Below are 21488 nucleotides of genomic sequence, written 5' to 3'. Positions count from 1 at the left end.
CCTCCATGCTGCAGTCCTATCCACTTCAATTTAAAAGTACTGTCTTTAACAGGAGACATCCCTCTTTCCTGAGAGGCCAGCGTGCTGCTAACAAGTAGTGTAGACACAGCCATCCACTATTGTTCCTGTCACCTCTAATCACACAGTGATCACCATCATGCTAAATCCCTTCCTCCCATCTGCGTTCCTCTGGATTACACTACATCCTCCCTCACCTCTCAGCACAGCCTGGGCTTCTCTTTCCTTTGTTTCTCCATCTTTGGCTGTCCCCAACCTGTGCAAGCAATCCAATGGCTCCAAAAGGGAAAACTGTCTTGTTACAGTGGTGGGTCTTTTTCCTGTCAGAGGGACTTGTTTTTTCTGCCATGAACTAGAATCTCTTGAGAGAAAGCAAGCTAAAAACGTCTTTGAGCTTCCTTTTCTGTTCTGCCCTCCCGGTGCACGTTGAAAATGAGAAGAAAAGGAGGGGGGGGATTAAAAAAAAATGAAGAAAAGAGAAAGATCTTCAAAAAGAAGACTTTTCCAAGAGCCCAAACAGTCAATCAGACAATAGGAGATAATGATTCCACCTCTGCGGCCTCCTCCCGCCGGACAGGAATTGTGAGCCCCGCATCTGCCAGAGGTGGTAAAAGACCTCCGTGATCCGCCTCGGCTGGGTGATGAGCTGAAAAGCTGACTGCTCACGCTGCAAACAAAGCCTTGGCAGAGGGCAGAGGTAAAACCACCTGGGACCCAGCCTTCTAATCAGGCCCACGCTGTGAGCTCATAGTATTAATCCGAAAGCTGGTGACATCAAGGCAGGAGGCCTGCGTGACCCTGAGCCCGTCCAACGGTGGCTTACACTACCCAGTACTGTGTGTTCCATTTAATAAACTCCATTGATATATTTAATAAAGATACCTCATACTTCCACAGTTTCATGTGTGACCTCTCTGTGGTTGCTACCAAAAACACAAAGCAAAAGAGTCAAGGATCATTAGCTGACGAGGCAAAACTGCCCCTTTCCTTGCTCTTCTATTTTTCTTGTGAATATCAACTGCTTGGGAGGCAGCAGTTGCTTGTAATCCTTTCTGTCTCCATTACAGAAGGGACAGGCTTCTGTGAGAGCTTGGGAACAAATTACAACATTATTGCCTAGAGTTTGGGCAGCTCACAGTCCCGCTCACTGCCTTCAGACTCCTCATGCCAGCACTCACCTTCTGCCCAGAGGCTGCGTTGATGGGCTCCTGTAGGATCTGGGTAATGCTGTCATCCCATCTCCCCTCCAGTTTTGTGGTGTGGAAGGAGGACTTGCAAACACCAGAAGACATCCATTAGCACCCCCAGTGAACCTCCTGAGGGTCCCTGGCTGTGCTGCACAAGCCAGGGGACTCACTCCGGCTTCTGAAAAAGGTCATCTGCCTCAGCAGGGGAGGAAAAAGATGGATCTCTACCTCTGTAATTTTTTTCTAGGTAGGATAATGAAAAAAATTTTTGTAGAAGAAATGTGTGGTTTAAAACCTAAAGAGACGAGGGTTGGTTTGGTAGATTCTCTTTTGATTTTGAGCTTTCTGGGTTTTTTTTATTATTACTGTTTTATTTAGTGCTTGGGGTTTTTTTGCATTAGAAATAGTGTCAGTTGTCAAACAAGACTCATGATTGATTCCGTTTTTTATGCCTTGCTTTCAACATCCTCAAAGGTATCTAATTGTTCAGGACATACTGAGAATCTGCACTTACAGAAATCAAGCCTCAAGTGGAACTCCCCTGAAAGCCAGGCACTGGGAAGCCAAGATTAGTTTTCAGAAAGTAAGTGGTTTTCATTTTTCTGTTTCTCAAGGACTCTTTCAAGGGCCAAGCAGATGGATGGGAGGTCCACAGAATAGAAACCTGTGGTTCTAATGGGGACAGAAAAGTGTGTGTGGAGGGGATTGTTTGTTTGGGGTTTATTTTAGCTAAATCGTCTTTTTGTTTGACAGCAATTTACACTGTTTATGCAGCTGGAATGCCAGTGCATTTTTTGTGTGGACTCTTCCTTTTCAACAAAGGACTGAGAAAATTGCCACACTAATTCTAGGAGCTTCCCAGCAGCTCTGAGGCATAACCCGAGGAGCAATTTCCAACTTAAAAATACAAAGGCAAACAACAGAATGAAAGCACGGTTCGTTTCAGAAAGCCTCTCAGGCGGCTATGGCTCCATTCTCATGGGATTTTGAGTGGAGCTTTGGGTATGTGTTGCAGACCAAGCTGGCCTTAGTTGCCTCATGGGCTTTTCAGGAGCACTTAGGGCTGTGTTAGCCTTTTAGGCAGCCTGGAGTAGCCTGCTGAGCAGCAGCCCTGGCAGCAGTGACCTGCCTTGGTGAGGCTCAACCCTTGTCCCTGGGAGGAGTGAGGGCTGTGGCAGCAGAGTGGTGGGGCTGGCAGTGCACACTGCAAGCGTCCCCATGTCCCCCAGCCCTGAGCCTGGACAGCTGAGATACGGCACAGCTGCACCCTGAGGTCCTGGCAAATCCCAGCCTTTGTACCCTGGTAAGTGGAAACAAAACTCAGAGCTGGCATATTAACTCTTATCTAGTGCTCACCATCTGGATCAACCAAAATGCCTTGTTGTGTTAGAAAAATAACGCTAATCTTGCATCTGTGAGGGGGGAAACTGAGTCGTAGGATAGGGGTGGTCCTTTTCCTTGGGGAGCACCATGTGTTCCTGGGGATCCTGCACCCACTGAGGACAGGTTTCACTGGAAAAGTGCACAGACACCCTCTCTCTGTTTGCATGTGCACAGACACCCCCTCATGTTTGCATGTATTTGCTATATAGCTGTCCCACACATTTTCCTTGCTAGCCTGTCATAACCATTACTAAAATATGCTTATCTCATATATGCAAATAGCAGGATATTTATAAGATTCTTTGAAATTTCCATAATTGTGCTGTAAAAAAAATCTCTTTGCTTATCTCACAAAGTGTTGTAACCACAGTGTTACTTTTATTGAAATCCAAAAATCACTCAGCAAAATAAGAATAGTTAGAAAACTGTCAGTTTTTTATATTTTTGAAATAGAAGGGAAAGAAAGCGAGCAAACCAGGCTTTATTATTTTAAATTAGAAAGTTTAATGCTCACCAAAAAGGATATAAACTGTAAATGTATTTTAGCAGTTCCTAGAGAAAAAGAGAGAGGTTTTAATAATAACACTGTGTGCTCCTATATCATTTTCATTAGAAAAATCTCGGAGCACTTTCAGCTTATTAAAGAATGGAATGCCTCAGAAGGCTCTTGGGAGGTACCATAGGCAAGTAAAGTAACAAATATAAATCCACGTTATGCTCCATACTGTGATTACCTGGAACTCCCAAGCCATCTTGGGGATGTACAGCTCCCTGTTATGTCTCAGGATTGCCAGGCTGCCCTGCCTGGCACAGCCTCACCTGGCTGGGACAAGAGCTGGCTGTGTCAATGTGAGGGGCTCCACTGCACCAATCCACTCATTTTGTGGGTGAGTTAACAAAGGCATGGAAGGTTTTTCCCAAATCTTGTGTCCTGCCCCATGGGGACGCATGAGGAGTTCTGCAGGGACTCCTCTGCCTCCCTCAGGGAATCCTGGATGCTCTCTGGCCTCACATGAGTAGGTTGCTCACCAAGTTCCTCACACAGGAACGTGCCTAGGCAGGCTCCAACAAATCATCTTGGGAGAGATCTAGAGAGGACAGAAAAATAAGATATTAACCTAAATTTAGCAAGAGTCATAAAATGTTCGCTGGAACAACAAAAGGAGGAAGAGAGGCTGTAAAGGTAGAGGATATTCCCTGGGCTGATGAAGAAAATAATATTAAAAACTCCCTGGTGTTTAATTTCAGAAAATACAATAGACTGAGCGAGTGCCCAGAAGAGGAACAGCATGTTAACATATCTAAGATAAACAGGAGCCAAGTTGTTAGCCTGACAGAAAAACGAGAGAGCCCGTTAATGCAATGGGGGAAAATAATAAATTAAAAACCAGATGGTTCAAAGATGTGATTGCATCTTCAGCTTCAGCAGGAGGAAAGAAGGGGAATACATTTGTATTTCAGGCAGGCCAGGAACACAAAAGCTGGAAAAACATACATGGACAGGAGAGGCAGGCTCATCATAATGAAATTAATTAAAAGAGCAGGACCTCAAGTTATTTTAGGTCCCAGTGGTAGAAACACCAGAATTCCAAGCTCCGTTCTTCATTTATACAAAAAGTTTCCTATTTCATCCATGCTCAGAAAAGGACCTCTTCCTTTCTGTGTTAGATAGTGAGTCAAGGCAGATGGGAATTATTCTGAGCTTGGAGAACACAAAGCAGCACAAATTAATGGCTTACTGGCAGAAAGGCAGTTTAAAGCACTTTGCCAAAGCACATTTTATTCCTACACTTATCCTACATACATATTTTTTTCTTTAATTCTGTTCAGATAAGAAGTGCATGACTAAGCAGAGATACATATCTGTGTTGGGGGGGGGGCATTAAAACAAACAAACAAACAAACAAACAAAAAGCAGAGGAAAGAAAGGGGAAAAAACCCCATAATGGCTGGTGCAATGACTTAACGACTTGCTTCATGTCACTCAGCACACAGAAAATAGAACAACCCCCTCTTGCCAGCTTGAACTCGTCCCATAATTTCTGTGTGGGTTTATATGCATCTGCCTGCATTCTGTCACATATATACACGTGTGTATATGCACACCCATATCTTTCACAAGTGTTTCACATGAAGAAACACTTATCTGGGGGGACTGAGGGGAGTCCTCATGGCCGCAGGGACCTTGGCCAGGATCCTGGTTCTGCCATAAGGGGAAGTTTTGCTTTTGGCTTCAAAAGTGACAGGGTTTCACTCCAGCTTCACACCAGTAAGGTTTTAAATCTGCAGCAAGACTTTCTCTACCCAGCATTATGCTTCAGCCATTTCTGTGAGAAATCTGGAAATGGTTTAAATGTGCAAATTAATCATGCATAAACAATTTAAGTTATGATACTGATATTATTTCAATCATAATTTGGCAGGATGATGGAGGCAGAAACTCAAAATGTACTTGTTTTGAATAGTGTTGATTCTTTCATGACTATTAACTCTCAAGACCTCAGTTTTATATCCCTTGGGAACAGATTCCCTCTGTGCTTAGGACATTAGAAACAGGAGATCAGGAGACGTAGGTTCAGTTCTTGTTACAAGAATTTCAGGTGCTTTCTTAACTTCCTGTCACCCTTTTTCCCCTTGTGTAAAATTAGGATAATGACATTTCTTCATATGACAGCAGCTTAATGCATTGATGTCTAAAATGCTCAGGAGGAAGGGGTTATACATTTCAGAGATTACTGTTTATTACCGTGATTGTTATCACTGATATTTCTGGGAGTTTCACTCACATATGTAATAAGGGCACAATATTATGAACATTTTGCCTGATTTTGAACTTAAAACCAATTTTGTTCTGAATTAATTCCTTTGAATAGAATTATTCCTGAACTACATCAACTAGGGACCAGCTGCTGACCCCAAGTGTTTAAGAACTACAGATAATCATGGATGAAAAGAGACAAAAATACATTTTATCTAAGAAGTATCTACTGTTGTGATAGAGACTGAAATTAAAGTATAATCCAGAGAGAGAGAGAGAGAGAGGGAGAGAGAGTATTCTTTAATTAAAATCAGCTACCTCAAAAGATGGATTTTCTCAGGAGTGAAATTTGCACTGTGCTGAAGACTTTCCACTTAAACCCTTGATGATGCAAGGAAAAAGCATTCTCAAGGAGTAATATTGGCATTAGCAGATAGTCACATGCCACTGCACAATAAGGCAAAATTTGCAGAGAAAAAAATATATGGAAAATAGAACAGCAAGATGGACAAAACAGGAAGCTCTCTGAAACACAGACCTGTGAGTAGCCAGCAGCAAATGAATAGTTTGGCAAAGAAAGGGACAAAGATAGAGACTTGAAGATAGAGAAAGAAAAATTAAACCAGAAGCAGCAAAGATCAATGAAAACAATCAGCACTTTCTGCCAGGAGATATGCTTAAAAGACTGAAAACAAGGCTTTGAATAACCTGTTCAAAATGATCCATCGTCCCACCCACCATCTCCATAGCAATTAATGGTGCCCACCAAGGACACATTATGGTTCAAGGCATAGAGATGGTATGTGCACCACATGAAAATGGCAGGTGAGCAGCACAACATCCATTTTGGGTAGTTCTGGGATGTGCACAGACAGTGCCTTCCTCACCTTGGAAGAGATGCTGCTGCTGGCAGCGCGTGCCGGAGGGGAGCACTTCTGACGGGCGCTCCAAAGTGAATCCTGTTCCGTTCCCATTTTAGTTACCATCACAGATGGCTTCCTGCAATACAAAGAAGGCTCTTGGCAAGGCAGTGTGCTGGATAACATTAGAATTGGATGTGATGGAAGTATTACCTCACAGAAACACCCATTCACCAGCATTCGTTTCATTGTGTGCAGCACAGTGGATTCGAGCAGCTACTTCACACTGGCTTCCTCACACATGCAAATCTCTCTTGCTGATTCTTGTCTAACAACCAGGTGGACTCTGTGAGAAGTGGTTCTGCTGCACTGAGGAAAATTTATCTCTTTTTTTTTTCCTTCCTTTTCAAAAAATATTTTAAGGCTAAAGTGGAGGAGCTGCTGCAATGTTATCAGACACACTCTGGCCACATCACTGGAGACACAGGCAGTGGTGTGAGCAGCAGCAGAGACCCTCCCTGTGCTCAGGGCACATTATTGCTAGGGAGAGGATAGACATAGCTTCAGTGCCTATAAATACCTTGTAGCTTTGGTCTGTGTGATGCAAATGTTTTTGTGGAAAGAGCCTAAAACCAAATTGTTAGTCTAATATTGGCCATGATATTGCAGCCAGGCAGAATGGGATATGTAGCAGGGGACTTTTTAATGCATCAAATTAAAAAACCTGTGCAAATCTTGGCTGAGTCCAGCTTCCCAAAGAGCTACTGTGGATTCAGGACAAATTTCAGTTCAAGCAGAAGGGTTGGCTAGTCATTAAAATACATCATACAGGTAATCTGGCTCAAAGTCCCAGACCTTTAAAGGTATTTTAATACCCATAGTACTCCAAGTGCTAAAACAGCTTGACCAAATTTGGCATTAGCTACCAGCATCTCTTGAAAGGCAAATAGAATCCATGGCAGTAAAAGAGCGAGGCCTTTTTGGTGATGTGGCTTACATTGGGAATTAGTGGATCACTCACTGAGCTGAGTTACATGTTCTCAGAGTTATGGTTTCTCATAGCAGCTCTGCCAGTCCTGCTCACACAGATGCTGCAGTCCTGTGGAGCCCCTCTGAGCATGCAGGGCTGGGTGTTCCATGGGAGAAGAGAAGTGCTGAGAGTCCAGTGATGCTGGTACGTGCTGGCGAGCAGTATTCACATATTAACAGATTTCCACTCAAACTGGCAAATAGGAATGTCTATGTTAGAAATGCTGTGTGAAAGCCAAGGCAACAAAAGTCAAAATGTGCATATGAGAATATGTGGTACACACAGTATATGTCACAATGTTTACCATCACTTCAAAACATGCACCCGCCCACAGTTCTTCACTAGCAGCATCCTGGAACTTCTCCAATTGGGATTTGCTATATGAAGCAAAAGTCAATTAAAATCAGCCATTATTGTACAGATCATGAGATCCATAGTACAAGATCCCATACTCATCCCAGATGCTCATTAATAGCAGTGCGTTGTAAACAAATCCAGGACAATTGCTTGGGGTTTGTATACTTTTCTGATTGCTGTGTTTGCTCAGTTAACATATAACATTTCAAAATGGCTTGGATTAAAATTTTTAGCAAATAGCAAATTCCCCAGAAACACAGTTCTGTTGCATTCTGCAACTATTGCAAATGTAGGTCAGAGTCAGTAAGTAGGTTTTTAGCTAATGAAAACAGAGGTGGGGGGAGAAAGGTTTGGGGAAAAGGAAATCATGTCTACCCAGCTTGCTAGAGGAAGACCTGTGAGCACCAGCTCACCTACCTCCTTTCACTGAAGAGCCTGTTGCTGTGTGAGGTGTGGTGACTCATCTCTGCATCACACGGATCCTACATTTTTAGCTTGGAAAATCACCACCTGCTAAAGGCATAGTGTGCTTGGTTGGGTTCCCTCAGTGTCTTGAGGAGCTCTTCCATGTAGTTAAGAAAACATGATTTTCCAGGGAGGTAAACTGTGCAGTCTCATGTTCAGAAGCTCAATAATTGTACAAATCAAAAAGCCAGTTCCTGCCATGCTTTTATTTGTGAAGAAACAGCATTTACTGGGCCAATTCAGAGAAACCAATGCAAGAATGGCCTTGAGCTGAGATATTCTGCTGGGTGGGTGGAGGCTTCCGGTCCTTTGTGGAGAGCTGAGCACTAACATCCTTCTCTCTGCTCCCAGGTAAGACCTGCCCAGAATTACAGGTGAACCTGACCTCAGAAACAGAACACTGTCAGGGTTTTTTAGTTGAATAAAACATTAACTTGATATGAAACAAACATCTTTGGTTTGGAAAAAGGTTCCCCCACCCCTACACACACACAAATGCACGCGCTAGTTTTTCAGGGCTAATTTATAAACCAAAAAATCTGTAATTAGCACAATTTTTTTTGTAATTGGCAGGGATAAGTTTTTTACTTTAGTGTCAATATCAGTAGCGATGGAAGTGCACTCACTCTTTTGTTTTCAATTCTTTCACTACCTCTTCCCATTTAGTTTCAAGGTAAGATCAGTATCTGGAAACAAGATGTAATTTATGCTGTTATCATTTCCAAAACTTCAGCAAATCTACTCTTGATAATGTATTATAATTACACTGGTGATCAGAACTGGATTGGAAAATGTAGGAAGCCTGGCGTCAACTGCCACTGTGTGTCTGACCAGATCAGAAAATGAAAACAACAGTTACTGGCATTTATTGTCAGAGGAGCTTCAACTCAGATTTGCAGAGAGATACGGACTGCAAATATTAAATGGCTATTCATTTCATATGTATACCTAATTTCTATGGATTTTGAGACTGGTGCCCTAATATCTGTCAAGCTTGTTCCCATTTGCTTCTTCCAACAGTTCCCGTTTAATAGAAGCTTTTCTACTCTAAAGCCAAATGCAATGCTCCCTGCTGTGATGGATTCCTTCTTTTTCCTTCCTAATTGGAGCCATTTCATCAGATCGAATTTTGACAGAGATAGTAATTGTCATCCAATTTTAAGGCAATGACAAGATCAATATGAATTCTCAGATGACAAGTATTATTACTGGGTGAGCACAAAGAAACAAAGAAAATGAAAAATCCATGTTCTAGGGATCAAAACAGTTTGAGGCACATGCTTGCCTTGATCCACGTGTATGTGAATCCTGTTGACAACAATAGACGCTGTGCATGTGGATGGATGGGATAGAACAGATGGCCTTTGCCAGTCAAATAGTGCAGCAAAACGAGCACCCAGTGCTTTAGTACATTGCAGTTTCAGTAATGTGGGAGTCAATTAACTTGCCACCAAACAGGCTTACAGGGAAAATTACCCAGAGCCCCATCTCAGAGAATTCTGCTTCTCCTTAATATTTTGTGCTCCTTCTGTTTCCCGAATGTCAGGAGTAAACACCCAAGAAATCCCGGTTCTTTAAGGTAAATATATTCAAAGTGTATTTATGTAGGCAGAAGTACTTGATTATTTTTATAACATTGTTTAAATGAGATGATCTGATTAGTTAATGGCCCGAAGAGTTCAGACAGAGTTCAAATAAGGATCTAAAATGTGTTGCAGCATCTTTCGACGTTTTCCACACCATGGTGGTTTGGGGAGAGATTCTGCCATGTATGCATAACTTGCCAGATACTGTCATTTTATTTTAGTAGGTTCACCCTGCAACAAGACATTTCTTCAAGGCATTTGACCCTCAGAGTTCAGCTCTTGTTCCACATTTGCTACTCACTGTGCATTCAAGTTACCACTGCAGGGCCGCTGTGCACACACTTATCTTGCTATTAAACCAGACCTCCTGCTTTCCCTCCCCCAAAGTGTTAAATCCAAGGAAATGGACCCTGTTTGTTTTTTTTCTTTTTCATTATTTATATTCAAAATACAGTTTAACTGAGGAAAGGCAAAATAATACATGGTTGTCGTACTAATTGGCAGCTGCAGTGGTAACAACCGTGACAAGTTTTAGCTCTGTCCACTTCAACCCAGCCAAGTCATTAAAGGTTTTGAAGCAGAGAATTGGGTTATGAAACCCAATATACAGTGGTAGCTAAGCTGGTATCCCTGGATTGCTAAACACATTCTTAACCACCCAAATGCAGGTTCAGTAGGATTATGATCCATGGAGGAAGGTCTCAGCCAAGCACTGAAAAGATGTTTGTTAGCCTCCAAAATATAAATAAAATATTTACAAAGAGAATAATTGACTTTTGATGTTTACTTCAGGCTATGGTTAAGCAGGCAGTGTCTGTACTAAGCAATGCAGTGACCACCTGCCACAAATGCTGTGATATTTGACAGATCCCTTTCTGCCAAGAACTATAATTCCTATTTAAATCTAAATAGAGGAGCCATGAATGCAGATTTCTCATCACAAAGACACTGATGTTAATCCCCAGTACAGAAAAATAAGAAAAGCCAGAACGTTTTATTGGATTTTATATGGAAGATAATTAAACAGTATTTCTTCTTTACTTGGTATACAGCATCCCATCAACATTCCTGCTAAAATTTGTTTATAAAGAAAGCCAGAAAGTTTTATTACATTTTTATGTAAAAGCAAATTAGCATTTTGTATATTTGAACTTACATTAGAATAACAAAAAGTGGGTAAACAAAAAATGACCAAAGAATGATGAAAATAAACAGAAAAAAATGTAAGGAAAGCATAACACTCTTCTCATACACAGGATTTCATATTCTAAGCATGCAAACCAAATAAATGTTTATGTGCATATGTATATATTGTATATATTCACGTACCAAGCAGTTCTGAAAACCTAAGCTCCCAAAAGTTAGGAAATGCTAGAATTATATGTGCTTGCACATCCTTAATTTGGCCTTTTTGATTGTGTACACACGAACGTATGCTATTTTTTTTTCACACACACACACCCCGTAGAAAATGGTGCAGTGTAGGCAGAAAATTGGCTGTGAGAATGATGTAATCTCCGAGAGAGCTGCTTTGCAGGAGCCTGTTTCTTTTCTGCCCACAACCCAGTTTGGTATTTTGGATGTACCCAAGGAAGTTATCTTAGCATGTTTCCCAGCAGGTGGGTGCTGCCAATCTGAGGCTGTAAGAGAATGTGTCTGAGGGTGCATTTAAAGCGTGCTTATTAATAGAGGGGAGGCGGGGGGGGGGGGGGGGAGCTGTATCCAAGGTTGCATCCTCGGCATTTAAAAATGTTTCACTTCAGCTTGTGCTGCCATTTACTGCATTATGTGATGCATGTGGATTTTCCAAACAAAAGATGTTTATGAGGAGAGTATATTTTAAGATCCTTTTCATGACTGCACAGACCCCTCTCCAAGCAGATGGCCTGACAGTTGCAAGGAAACTATTCATAAGCCAGAAGTAGCATTTAAAATTCTTTTAAAAAGACAGTTTGTTCTCCATATACATTTTAAGCAGGTACTAATTCTGCTCACAGCAGCACCTTCCCTGCTCCCCAGCTCGTTCCCGGTCTGACAGCACCAACTGCAGCCGCACGGGATGCGGGAGCACAGCCGACAGCAGCCCCAGCAGCGTGGCACTGGGCTGCCATGTCACTTCAGCACCCAGATCGACTCCCTCTCAGGCTGCTCTCAGCACTGGTTGGTGTGGAGGGGACCATTAAAATCCAGACTCCACTCGCTGCTAACTTGGAGTAATATTGGAGGTACAACAGTTTCCCTTTTATACCCAAAATAGGCTGTATCTGCAGCGAAAGTGTTTACTTGGCATGTACAAGTGTGTAGAAACAAGCAGGATTAGTGAAGAAGTTTCCAAGGACATAAATATATTTTATTCCATTTTCATTCACAGCCTTGACTGTTACCTAGCTGTAGTTGAAGTTCTTTGAGGAAATAACCAGCTGAGAACAAAGTAACTGAACCCAAGCCACTTCACCATTACTAAGTTTATGTATTCTGGGGCAAATCTTTCGGCAATGACTTCTTACAGCTGCACTTGCTGACCCCTTTAATTGCCTTCTACAGAACCTCCCGCTTGAAGGAAACGAGCACTCCCATATCATGCACTTGATAAATAAATAATGCCATCCCTCTGGAGACAAAAATTCCATCTCTAACCAATCTAAGCACAAGGACAGGGACTAACCGTCCTTCCAGTTTGGGGAGATGGTTTGTTTTTGCTTTTCCTTCACCTCAGGAACTGAGGCTTATTATTCATAGCATCAAACACATTTAGAAATGTTTTTGAAAAATTTGCCTAATATCCTGCAGCAATGAGTTGCAGGGTTGATTATACACTGCGCAAATGTTTTCATCATTTTTCCTTCACCTTTCCATGCATATTTGTGCTTCAGAGAAAACAAAATAAATAGCCCCTTCTCCCTGCTTCTGTTATATCATCTTTTACTCTTGTGTTTTGTAAACTAAACAATGCTAGTCTTTTTAATCACTTTTTAGATGGAAGCCTCTTCCCTCGTGTGTTTAATCATTTTTGCTGCACTTCTAACATACATGTGAGCACATATATACCCTGGAGCAATCAGAAACTCTACTAAGAATAGTTTTAAGGCTTAAAAGAGGTTTGCTCTTTGCTCCCTAAACAATCCCTGTTCATCTCATTCTAAATTCACTTTTAGAAACAAGGTCCCCCAGCACAGGTGCTGAGATGTGTGTGCAGATGTGCAGGTTTAAAAGTGAGGAACAGGACAGAGAGGGCAGGAAGGCTTCATCTTGCATTCAGCACATTCAGCAGAGTGGTCACCAGGCCAGCCCTGACTTGATGGAGAAATGAAGTCAGAGACTGGACCAGGGTAAGAATTTGTTTCTGCTGTAGGAGGATGAGCCTTCCTAAGCCCATATCTTTCAGGTAGATAATTTGTAGATGATGCTGTTTCATCTTTCAGAATCTCACCTCCACTCCAGGCTACCTTTGTCCTTTACTCGTGTTGCATAGCACTGAAACTGCTCTTTGAACAGTGATGGTAAGAGCAGATCTGGTGCTACAGCTCTGCTCAGCCCAAAAGGGAACACGAAGGAGAAATGAGAAGCTGGTGAAAAGTCTCAAGGAGAAACATAGACTCTAGGTGGAACCAGTGTCCTCATGAAGGCGCAGTCAAGGCAATTGGCTCCTCTTTTGGCAGCCTTTTGTTCTCTGTCCTACAGAAGCTTTTTGCTCATTGCTTTCTGGATCCAGACTGTGTATATTATAATAGGCAAACTTTTGCTGGGGGAATGGTTTCACACACTTTATCAGGGAAATGGGCTAGCTGTAGGTTAGCTGAAGACCAAACCCGAAAATATTTTGGGTAGGATTCCCCCAATCTAATTTTAGCCTTCTGAAGCTTTATTATCTAGTCTAAGCTTGTTGCTTAATCTTCTTCTGCAGTCAACAAAAAGAGGAGTCACTTCATGCCACCATAAAATAGAGTCTGAAAGGGGATGACTTCCTGCTCTGGAAGTGCCTCCCCTTCCTTTGGTGAATAATTATTCAGGTGGTGCTTCCCTTTACAGTCTGTAGAGCTGCATGACCAAAAACTTCCAAAAAGATCTGCTCACAGATCTTACTCCTTGCACCAGTGAAGTTGCTGTTATTGATCCTGGTATGAGCATTGGGGAGCTCTGGGGTACAAGGGGCTCTTACAGGCTCAGGCTGCCTTACAGCATGGCCTGGAAAGAGTGTTTGTGACAAGTGTGTTACAGACCCATTGCCAGGCATGCTGCATCAATGAGCAGTTAGATTTACATTTGTGATGGTGATAGATGGTTACTAAATAAACTTTGCAATATTCAAGTTGGTGTTTGGGGAAGAGGAGGGCAGGGTTAGTTTTTTCTCTCATCTAGTTATAATGTCTCTCTCTAATTCTCTCTTTTTAAAAAAAAAAAAAAAAAAGTTAAGGCACTTAACTTTCCTTTCACTCTTAAAATCGAATTGAATATATCTTGTCCTTGGAAAGTTCTTTGTTAATCCTGTTTGTATTTTTTTAATGCTATGCAAACATTTTCATTGTGGATTAATGTGCTGTTTCAAAGCAGTTGAGATTTTAAGATTGCCATTAATTCAGAGGAAGATACTTCTGTTACTGTTCCAGTCCTTTTGGAAACTAATTTCATTCAATGCCCTTTTGGAGGCTTTGCACTGGAGTGCTAAATGAATGCTATCAAAGGCCATATTAAAGAGGATTGTATATAGTTGACCAGGGTTCATACCAGGGACTAGTTTTAGATAGTGTCTTACATTGAAAATATGATTCTTCAATTATACTTCCTATTGCAGAAATGAAATTACCTTGAATGCTTGGTCTAGTAGGCTTATTTCTTAGAACACAATAGCAAATGGTCAAATTCTTCCTCACAGTAAAACATATCTGATTAAAAAATGAAAGAGAGACACAGAAATATGAAAAGCAAAGTCTGTCATAAGAGCCCTGGGATCAATGAAAGGACAGCTTAGACAAAGACTTTCCATTTGAGTTACCCCAATAATTCCAGGACTGTCTGAATGCTTCAAGTAGAAGTGTCTAAAGTGCCTAATGTTCTCCCAGCTGATTCAGGATGCTGCAACAGGGGATCAGAGGGCCAAAGAGAATATGCAGAAGCTTTTAAACACATTCACACTATGCACAGGTAGTAATCAAAGTGATTTGCAAATAAGTCTTCTTACAAAACTTAACATCTTTGAGATCACAATCATAAAAAATAATTGATACAATTAGGGGAATGAAGCTGTGTTTGGTGTGACTGCAGCAATTCACATTTATTACATTTCTAAGTGTTTTCTTGTCTGCTTTCCCAACTCATAATGTACATCTGATTTATTTGGAGAGTAATAGTGATTGCAGTCCTTCCCTGCTATTTTTTTTCTGTCTCATGATCTGGACTGATGTTTTAGGTGTGACTTCACCTTGCAGAGGGTCCAACCCTGCGAGGACACATCAGGCCTTGGCCAACCTGCTCTACCAGACAATGCTGGTAGGCTGCTCTTGGGGTTGATTGGATTGAATGCCTACTGCTGCTGAATACACACACAACCTACTGCGGTGTTTCTAAACACTCTGCTTTTCTAATTCCAGGATTACAGTACTTAAAGACAGGTAAGGATGATGAACAAGTGGAAAGGATCTTATGTCCTTACATCCACAGGGAGTTTTGTGCCTCTGTCCTGCTGGCATTAGTCATGTAAGCCTCTCATTCATCTACCTTGGGAAGACTGATTTGCTCAGCCTTTGGTGTTTTCATCGGGTTTTGATGTGCTAGCTGAGTGAACTCAATGATTGCTTATGTGTATGGGAATTAATTATGAATTTTGACTATATAAAGCAATCTTGTGGACTCATGCTTCATTAGTAATCTGATCTGTTAGCCACTGCAATGCTGACTGACTTAATTTGCACTGCAGATACCACAGCTAGAAGGCAGCAGACATTTGTGTGGAAGATGGGATGTGGAGTTTCACCAACTCTTTGCATTTAATTCTTAGCCTCCACCTCTTAGCTGGGTAGCATATGATGAGAGGCCAGAGCACAAGACTAAGCATTGAAAACCTGTCCTATGACACAGATCCTGTTGATTTTCTTTGCTGGAGAAAACAACTTATTCAGGTTGCAGTGCTCTGGCTTGCTGGGCATCGACGTGCACCTTGAGACTGTCTCTCATGCTCTCACTTTCTTCAGAGCCAGAGTAAAGTGTCCCAAGAGCTATAGCTAAAAATCATAACACAAGAGTAAAGTGGTTATTTTCTTCTTTTAACCAGTCTCTTCCTTTTCTTATTTGTAAAGTATTTAAAATTATTCTTAAGAATATGCAAAGCAATTTGAGACCCCAAGCCACCACCTGCAGGAATCTTATTGTTTGCTAGAAAGGAATAATTTTTGTTTTGCAAAAAAGACCTGGAGAGGACAAAGAAACATTTCTATATGGTATGCATTAGCAAAAAAGATTAGACAGGCTATAATCTTGGTCAGTCTGACTTCTACAATTATGGAAAATTACAAAGATTGATGTTAGTTGCAATTTATCTTATTGCATAAACTGGTACAGGATGAATCTTCTCTTTTGAAATACATATTTCACTGAAACTAGACTACGTGTGAAGCGATTTCTTTTTCTTTCTTTTCCCTATCAGATTGATAATAGGCTGTGTAGGAAAGTGCTGAAAACACAAAAAGAAAAAGTTGGAGTGATTCGAATTGTCATGGCAATATCCTAGATTTTTCAAGAAGTTTGGTTCTGTTTAGCTAGTCACTTTAATTTTCCTTCGCTAACTTGTCTTCATTCTCTGCCACAATGATAATTCTTTATATGACTGTCAGCCCTTTGCATTGTGACAGCTTAAATTAATGTTTTGATATTTCTCTCTTTGTAAGAATACAACAAAGAAGACAACTGCCAAGGATAGGACAGAAACTGTACGAATGTAAAACAGACATCATGCACCAATAAAGCCAGAAGGAATAATTTTCATTTTATTGCCTTGTTAATAAGCTTTTGCAACAACTAATCCTGGAGACTTTGGGTTCTGTGGGCTAGTATGGCCCTTATGCTTCATCTGGGTCGTGGTAAACTTCTTACAAGGGACCTTGGACATTTCTGGGAATTCTTCAGCCCATTAAGGTCGGGGAGGTTTAATACCTCAGGCAGGCTGATTCAGCCTACAGTACTACACTAACCATAGATGTAAGCTTTGGTGGATTAGCTTGTTTTACAGTCATAATCACAATAGCACTTGTTCGCAGCAGAAACTCTTTTGAAAATAATGTATGTTCATCTCATTTTTACATACCACCTCTCCAAGTGTTAAGAGGATCATTAATAAGAATTCTGAAAGGAAGATGCAGGAGGAGTTTGAAGGATTTGATCTGGCACTTACAAAAGAAATGATGAAAAGGAATTGTCTTAAGATTTTGTGGAGGTTTACACCAATCCTTATCTAAGGTTCAAGGCCTTTAGCAGCATTGTTCCTGTTCTTAATGCATGCTTCGAAAATCCCAACCCATCTGGCATTGCTGTAAATGAAGCTTGACTTCAATGAGGATGGTGTTTTTCAGTGTTCTTTAAAAAATCCTTTTAAAAAGATCTGAGATACTCAGATGCAGTTTAATGTTTCAGTATAGCTGCGGATTTCATTATTACCTCCTCTCATTTTTATCCTTTTCCGTCTGTTTTAACTCTCACACATTCCTTCAGGACCTGGCCTCACCTGAGAGATGAGGAATTTAAATGAAAGTAGAACCAAAAAAAAAAATAAAAATCAATTAATCCATTCTTTGTGGCAGAAGCCACCAGATGATGCTGTTACTCTTATAGCTTCTTAGCATGTGAGCAAGATTTCAGTTTTTGAAGGAATGTTGCATTGTTATTAGCTTAGTTTTACAGTAATCCTCTGAGAGAAGCTACCAGCAGAGTGTGTTTTTTGCCTTATTTTCTATAGGATGCAGTTCTTGGGACAAATTACTTTCCTTGGAGTTAAATTTCAGTACCATGCTGCAAAGCAGTGCATTCTGGAAGTAGCAGGAACTTCTGTGATGACTGCAGATAACGCTGTCACAGGGTAAAAATAATAATAATTTTTTAAAAAGTATTAAGAAAATGGGTTTTATTTAGGAGAAAGTCCACATCACTTTCTGTTTCATCAACAGGTCAGTACCAAAAACCAAAATTCTGTCACTAGAGAGAAAGAAGCAATAGTTGTCACAAATGTAAGACACTGAAGAAGTTAAAGACACTCTCACCACTGTGGATGTGCTAGGCCATATAAAAAAGCCATAAGGAGAGCACTGTTTGGATCTCAAACAATCCTTTGACCTATACCTCTCCCTCTTCAAGGAAGTGCTGGTCCCAGAGAGCTTCAAAGAATAGATGAAAAGTGTGAGACGTACTATTTATCTCAATGGACCACAAGTGCTGAAAGCTAGGGATGAAAAATTTAACATCAGATTTGTCAGATATTTCACTGCTGATGGGATCATTTTAGCAGAAATGACCAATGGCAGTGCTTATCCATCAAACTGAAGGTTTAATATAAAAAATAAATAACATGGGAGATAGGGCTTCTAGTGCATGATTCATTTATGCATTTTAATTAAAACTCTTGATTGTTTAAATGCAAATGAAGCAAATTCAGAAATGCCATTGCATTGCATCAGCAAGCTTAAAATCAGCAGCAGAGACTGGGTTCAGTCAGGTATAATGATGATAGCAAAGCATATGAGAAAGTTTTACTGTCTCTGCAGAAGGTATTGCCACCAGCTGCTCCAAACTCTGCTTCTATCAGCAGAAACAACCCCCACAAAAGTCACCTGAGAAAAAAATGAGCGCTCATGCCTCAGCCAAGCTGTTACTGGACAGTGATCTCAAACTAGGAAGTTGTACTGAAGGGCACATGTCAACACTCAGACATTGCCAGATCTGAACAAGGCAAGATTGAACTAGACTAGAGAGTGCCCTCCATATACCTGAGATTATCTTTGGCCTGGGATTTCTAAGCTTGACTGCTATTTAATGTAAAATAAGTTCTGCTTATTTTTATAGATCTTACAAGAAAGAATAAGCAAGCGCGTTACAGAGCTAATGCATCCAGGCTTTGCTAAGCCAATTAAGCAATCAAATCAAGGTCACAACAAATCATTGAGATTGAATGGCCAAAATTAATATAGTAGGAAATTAAATCAAAGTTATAAAGTTGAGACCAAATTTGTGTTGTTGATCTTGGGCTGGGGATATTTATGGGGGAAGCTGTTTTCTTTGCAGTCTGAAGGATGTTTGTGTGTCCATCCAGTCCAAGGTTTGTGTGGGTTCTTTCTAAGAGGGACTCTCTAAAACAAAGGGTAATCCTGGCTGGTTCCACTTAAAGAGGAGGTACAGCCACCACAGTGCTGTCAGCAGCTCGGCTTCATTATTTTCTTCCTTAAATCTCCCTGTTGTAACAAGTTATTAGCTTGCTGCTCTGATTTTCCCTTTCTAACAGAGAAAATCTTTCCATAGAAGTGACACAGATGACAGCCAAATCAAGCAGTAACAGCTTTGGGGAAAAAATAATAAATCCAGAAGAAATTTCCTAATTATATGCAAGATTTACAGAGTTTGGTGTTTACTTTCAGGGACCTGTATGTAGTGCTGTTTCTCCATTATAGAGTGCAAATATGCAAGTGTGTCTTTGAGATAAGGCAGTATCGTCCTCGTATAATGAAAAGGAAATGAAAAGAGTGAGTTCAAAATGCTTTATATTTTGGGATCTTCACTTGTGGTGTTGACAGCAGCTGCAACAAAGATTCAGACTGAAGACAACTTACATTCATGTTGAACATCTCAATGGCATTAGCACAGTCAGTAACAAGGCTTTTACCTCTTTTCCTGTAGATTGTACAGTTACAGGAGGGAAAAGCTTTATGTCCAGAAGCTGCCCCGGGAACAAATGTGCTTCTTTCCATCAAGATTCTCTCTCCTTTCAGAGTCCTGCTCATGGTTATTAGGACCAGACCGTGCAATGGAGGATGTTGCCCATGGGCCTTGAGCCACGTGGCCACCAGGATGAGGGTTCATTGTCATGAAGTATCTTCTAGTTTAATTGCAGGCTTCTTGCCAGAAACAAAAGAGAAAGGGAGGACAGGCTATGAAAACTTGTGTTTTCTTACTGGGTTAATGAAAAACATTGAGTGGACAGTACAGTAAAATACATCTAAAATAATTGTTTGAGAGTTCTATCATGGCAGTTGCTTTCTCTCCCTACCTTGGGCAATTATTGCAGGTAAATTCATATCCTGCTCCAAAATAAAACACTCCTTTTTTTCCCCCATCAGGCTAAATTTTGCCGATAATTAGAGTTTTTCTAGGTTCAATTCAAACTGATTGCAAGGAAACTTTGTTCTAAAGGAGAATATTTTCCTTTGAATATAGGCTGGACTACCCTGAATCCAGGGAACTGCGCTGCAAGGTCTGATCTGCCACTGAACCTTGGGCTGGAGAGGAGTCCTGAATGGGGGGCACACGGAGCATCTCTTCCCCTCACCACATCCTTCCTCAGCACAATGTGATTAACCGTTTGCCAGGTCTCACCACCTGTCCTACCCAGAACAGCCATATCAGGTGGCATCCCTGTCCACAGCTGGGGGCTGGAACCAGATCATCTTTAAGGTCCCTTCCAAGCCAAACCATTCTATGACCTAAGAACTGGGGTTTTTTACAGGAGGTGGGAGCGCAAGAGAAAAGGAGTTTTCTTGCCAGTTGGCCTGAACATTCCCCAGGGACATGTAAAGCCCAAAGTCTGTTTGCTGCTCGTCTGTGTCACAGCTCAGTGCTGAACATGCCAAAGGCTGCTGAGGTGACTTGTGTGAGCAACTCCTACCCAGCATGAGGGGCAGGCTGCAGAGCCAGGCCTTCTGTTTGGGCAAAACCCAACAACAACACCGCTGAATTAAAGACATAACTGAGGTTTGGCAAAATTGCAACACAGCTGCCCAAGGTCATCTCCAGTGAAAGTAGCTGAGGAGGTTTACACAGAAGATGTTAATTGGATTTTCGTTTTCTCTTTAGAAAGGTTTAGAGCTATCGGATCTCACCCCACTACAAGCTGCATGAATATGTCCAGTGATATTGTGAGCTGATTATTGTTCATTCTTAACGGATTTCCATCTCCGTAACAACGGTATTAGCATTAATATTGTGCCCAGGGCTCTGAATATGGATACTAATGGAACTCAATCAGCTCTTAAAGAACAAAGGATCTCTTTTACATGGCACCCTGTGACTGTCAAAGGATTGGATTAGCAACTTGTCAATCCTCCAGTTCGTAGCACTTTTTTGATGCACTCTTGAATGCCTGGTTAGTGCGTGGAATTACATTATCTGAAAAATTAATACAAACATTAAGTGAAATCTATGTGCTATTCCCTCCTGACCTGATTATTCTAGATTATTTAACTAAGTAGCCAGCATACCCCCTAATTTAAGTGCTGAATTTCTACCACACAAAACGTTATCCTTTCTCATAAAAGAAGCCCATGAAAGAGCAAGCTCAGTTTCCAATTATGCTTCTTCCATGAAATCTCTTCTATCCCCTTCAGGATAGGTTTGGGTAAAAATATAATTGCAGTGGATAAGGAAGCTTAAGAAAAGATGTAAATGAAAAATGTTATGTGTTGGCATCTGATTGATCCATTTGAAAGGAAGAGAAGGAGAATTTGACGAGATGGTAGGGAGCTCATAGTTTGTTTCGAAGGAACCCGGCATTTTTAACCTGTACAGGGTGCTGAGCTATAATTAAGAACGGCAAGTCAGTGAAAAATCTACTTAAACTCCTGACAGCTTCTCTGCATTAGCATTTTTGACATC

The 21488-nt window shown here is 41.1% G+C and overlaps 1 long non-coding RNA gene across 10 annotated transcripts in view; it reads right to left on the bottom strand.

The window, feature by feature from the left end:
- Positions 1-3049: 3049 nt before the first annotated feature.
- Positions 3050-21488, bottom strand: part of LOC135421525 (uncharacterized) — a 122112-nt gene continuing 103673 nt past the window's right edge. For 5 of the 10 annotated variants that reach the window (XR_010434044.1, XR_010434041.1, XR_010434043.1 and 2 more), the window contains 2 exons: positions 6234-19735; positions 3050-3676 (listed from right to left, as the gene is read on the bottom strand). This is a non-coding gene — a long non-coding RNA (uncharacterized LOC135421525). The remainder of the gene's footprint in view (positions 3677-6233; positions 19736-21488) is intronic. The other 5 variants (XR_010434042.1, XR_010434050.1, XR_010434047.1 and 2 more) reach the window with 4 other exon arrangements.

This window comes from Pseudopipra pipra, chromosome 13 (assembly GCF_036250125.1).
Source record: "Pseudopipra pipra isolate bDixPip1 chromosome 13, bDixPip1.hap1, whole genome shotgun sequence".
NCBI classification, from domain to species: Eukaryota; Metazoa; Chordata; class Aves; order Passeriformes; family Pipridae; genus Pseudopipra; species Pseudopipra pipra.
The sequence above is the reverse complement of the archived record's forward strand: the minus strand, read 5'-3'. Positions and strand labels throughout refer to the sequence as shown.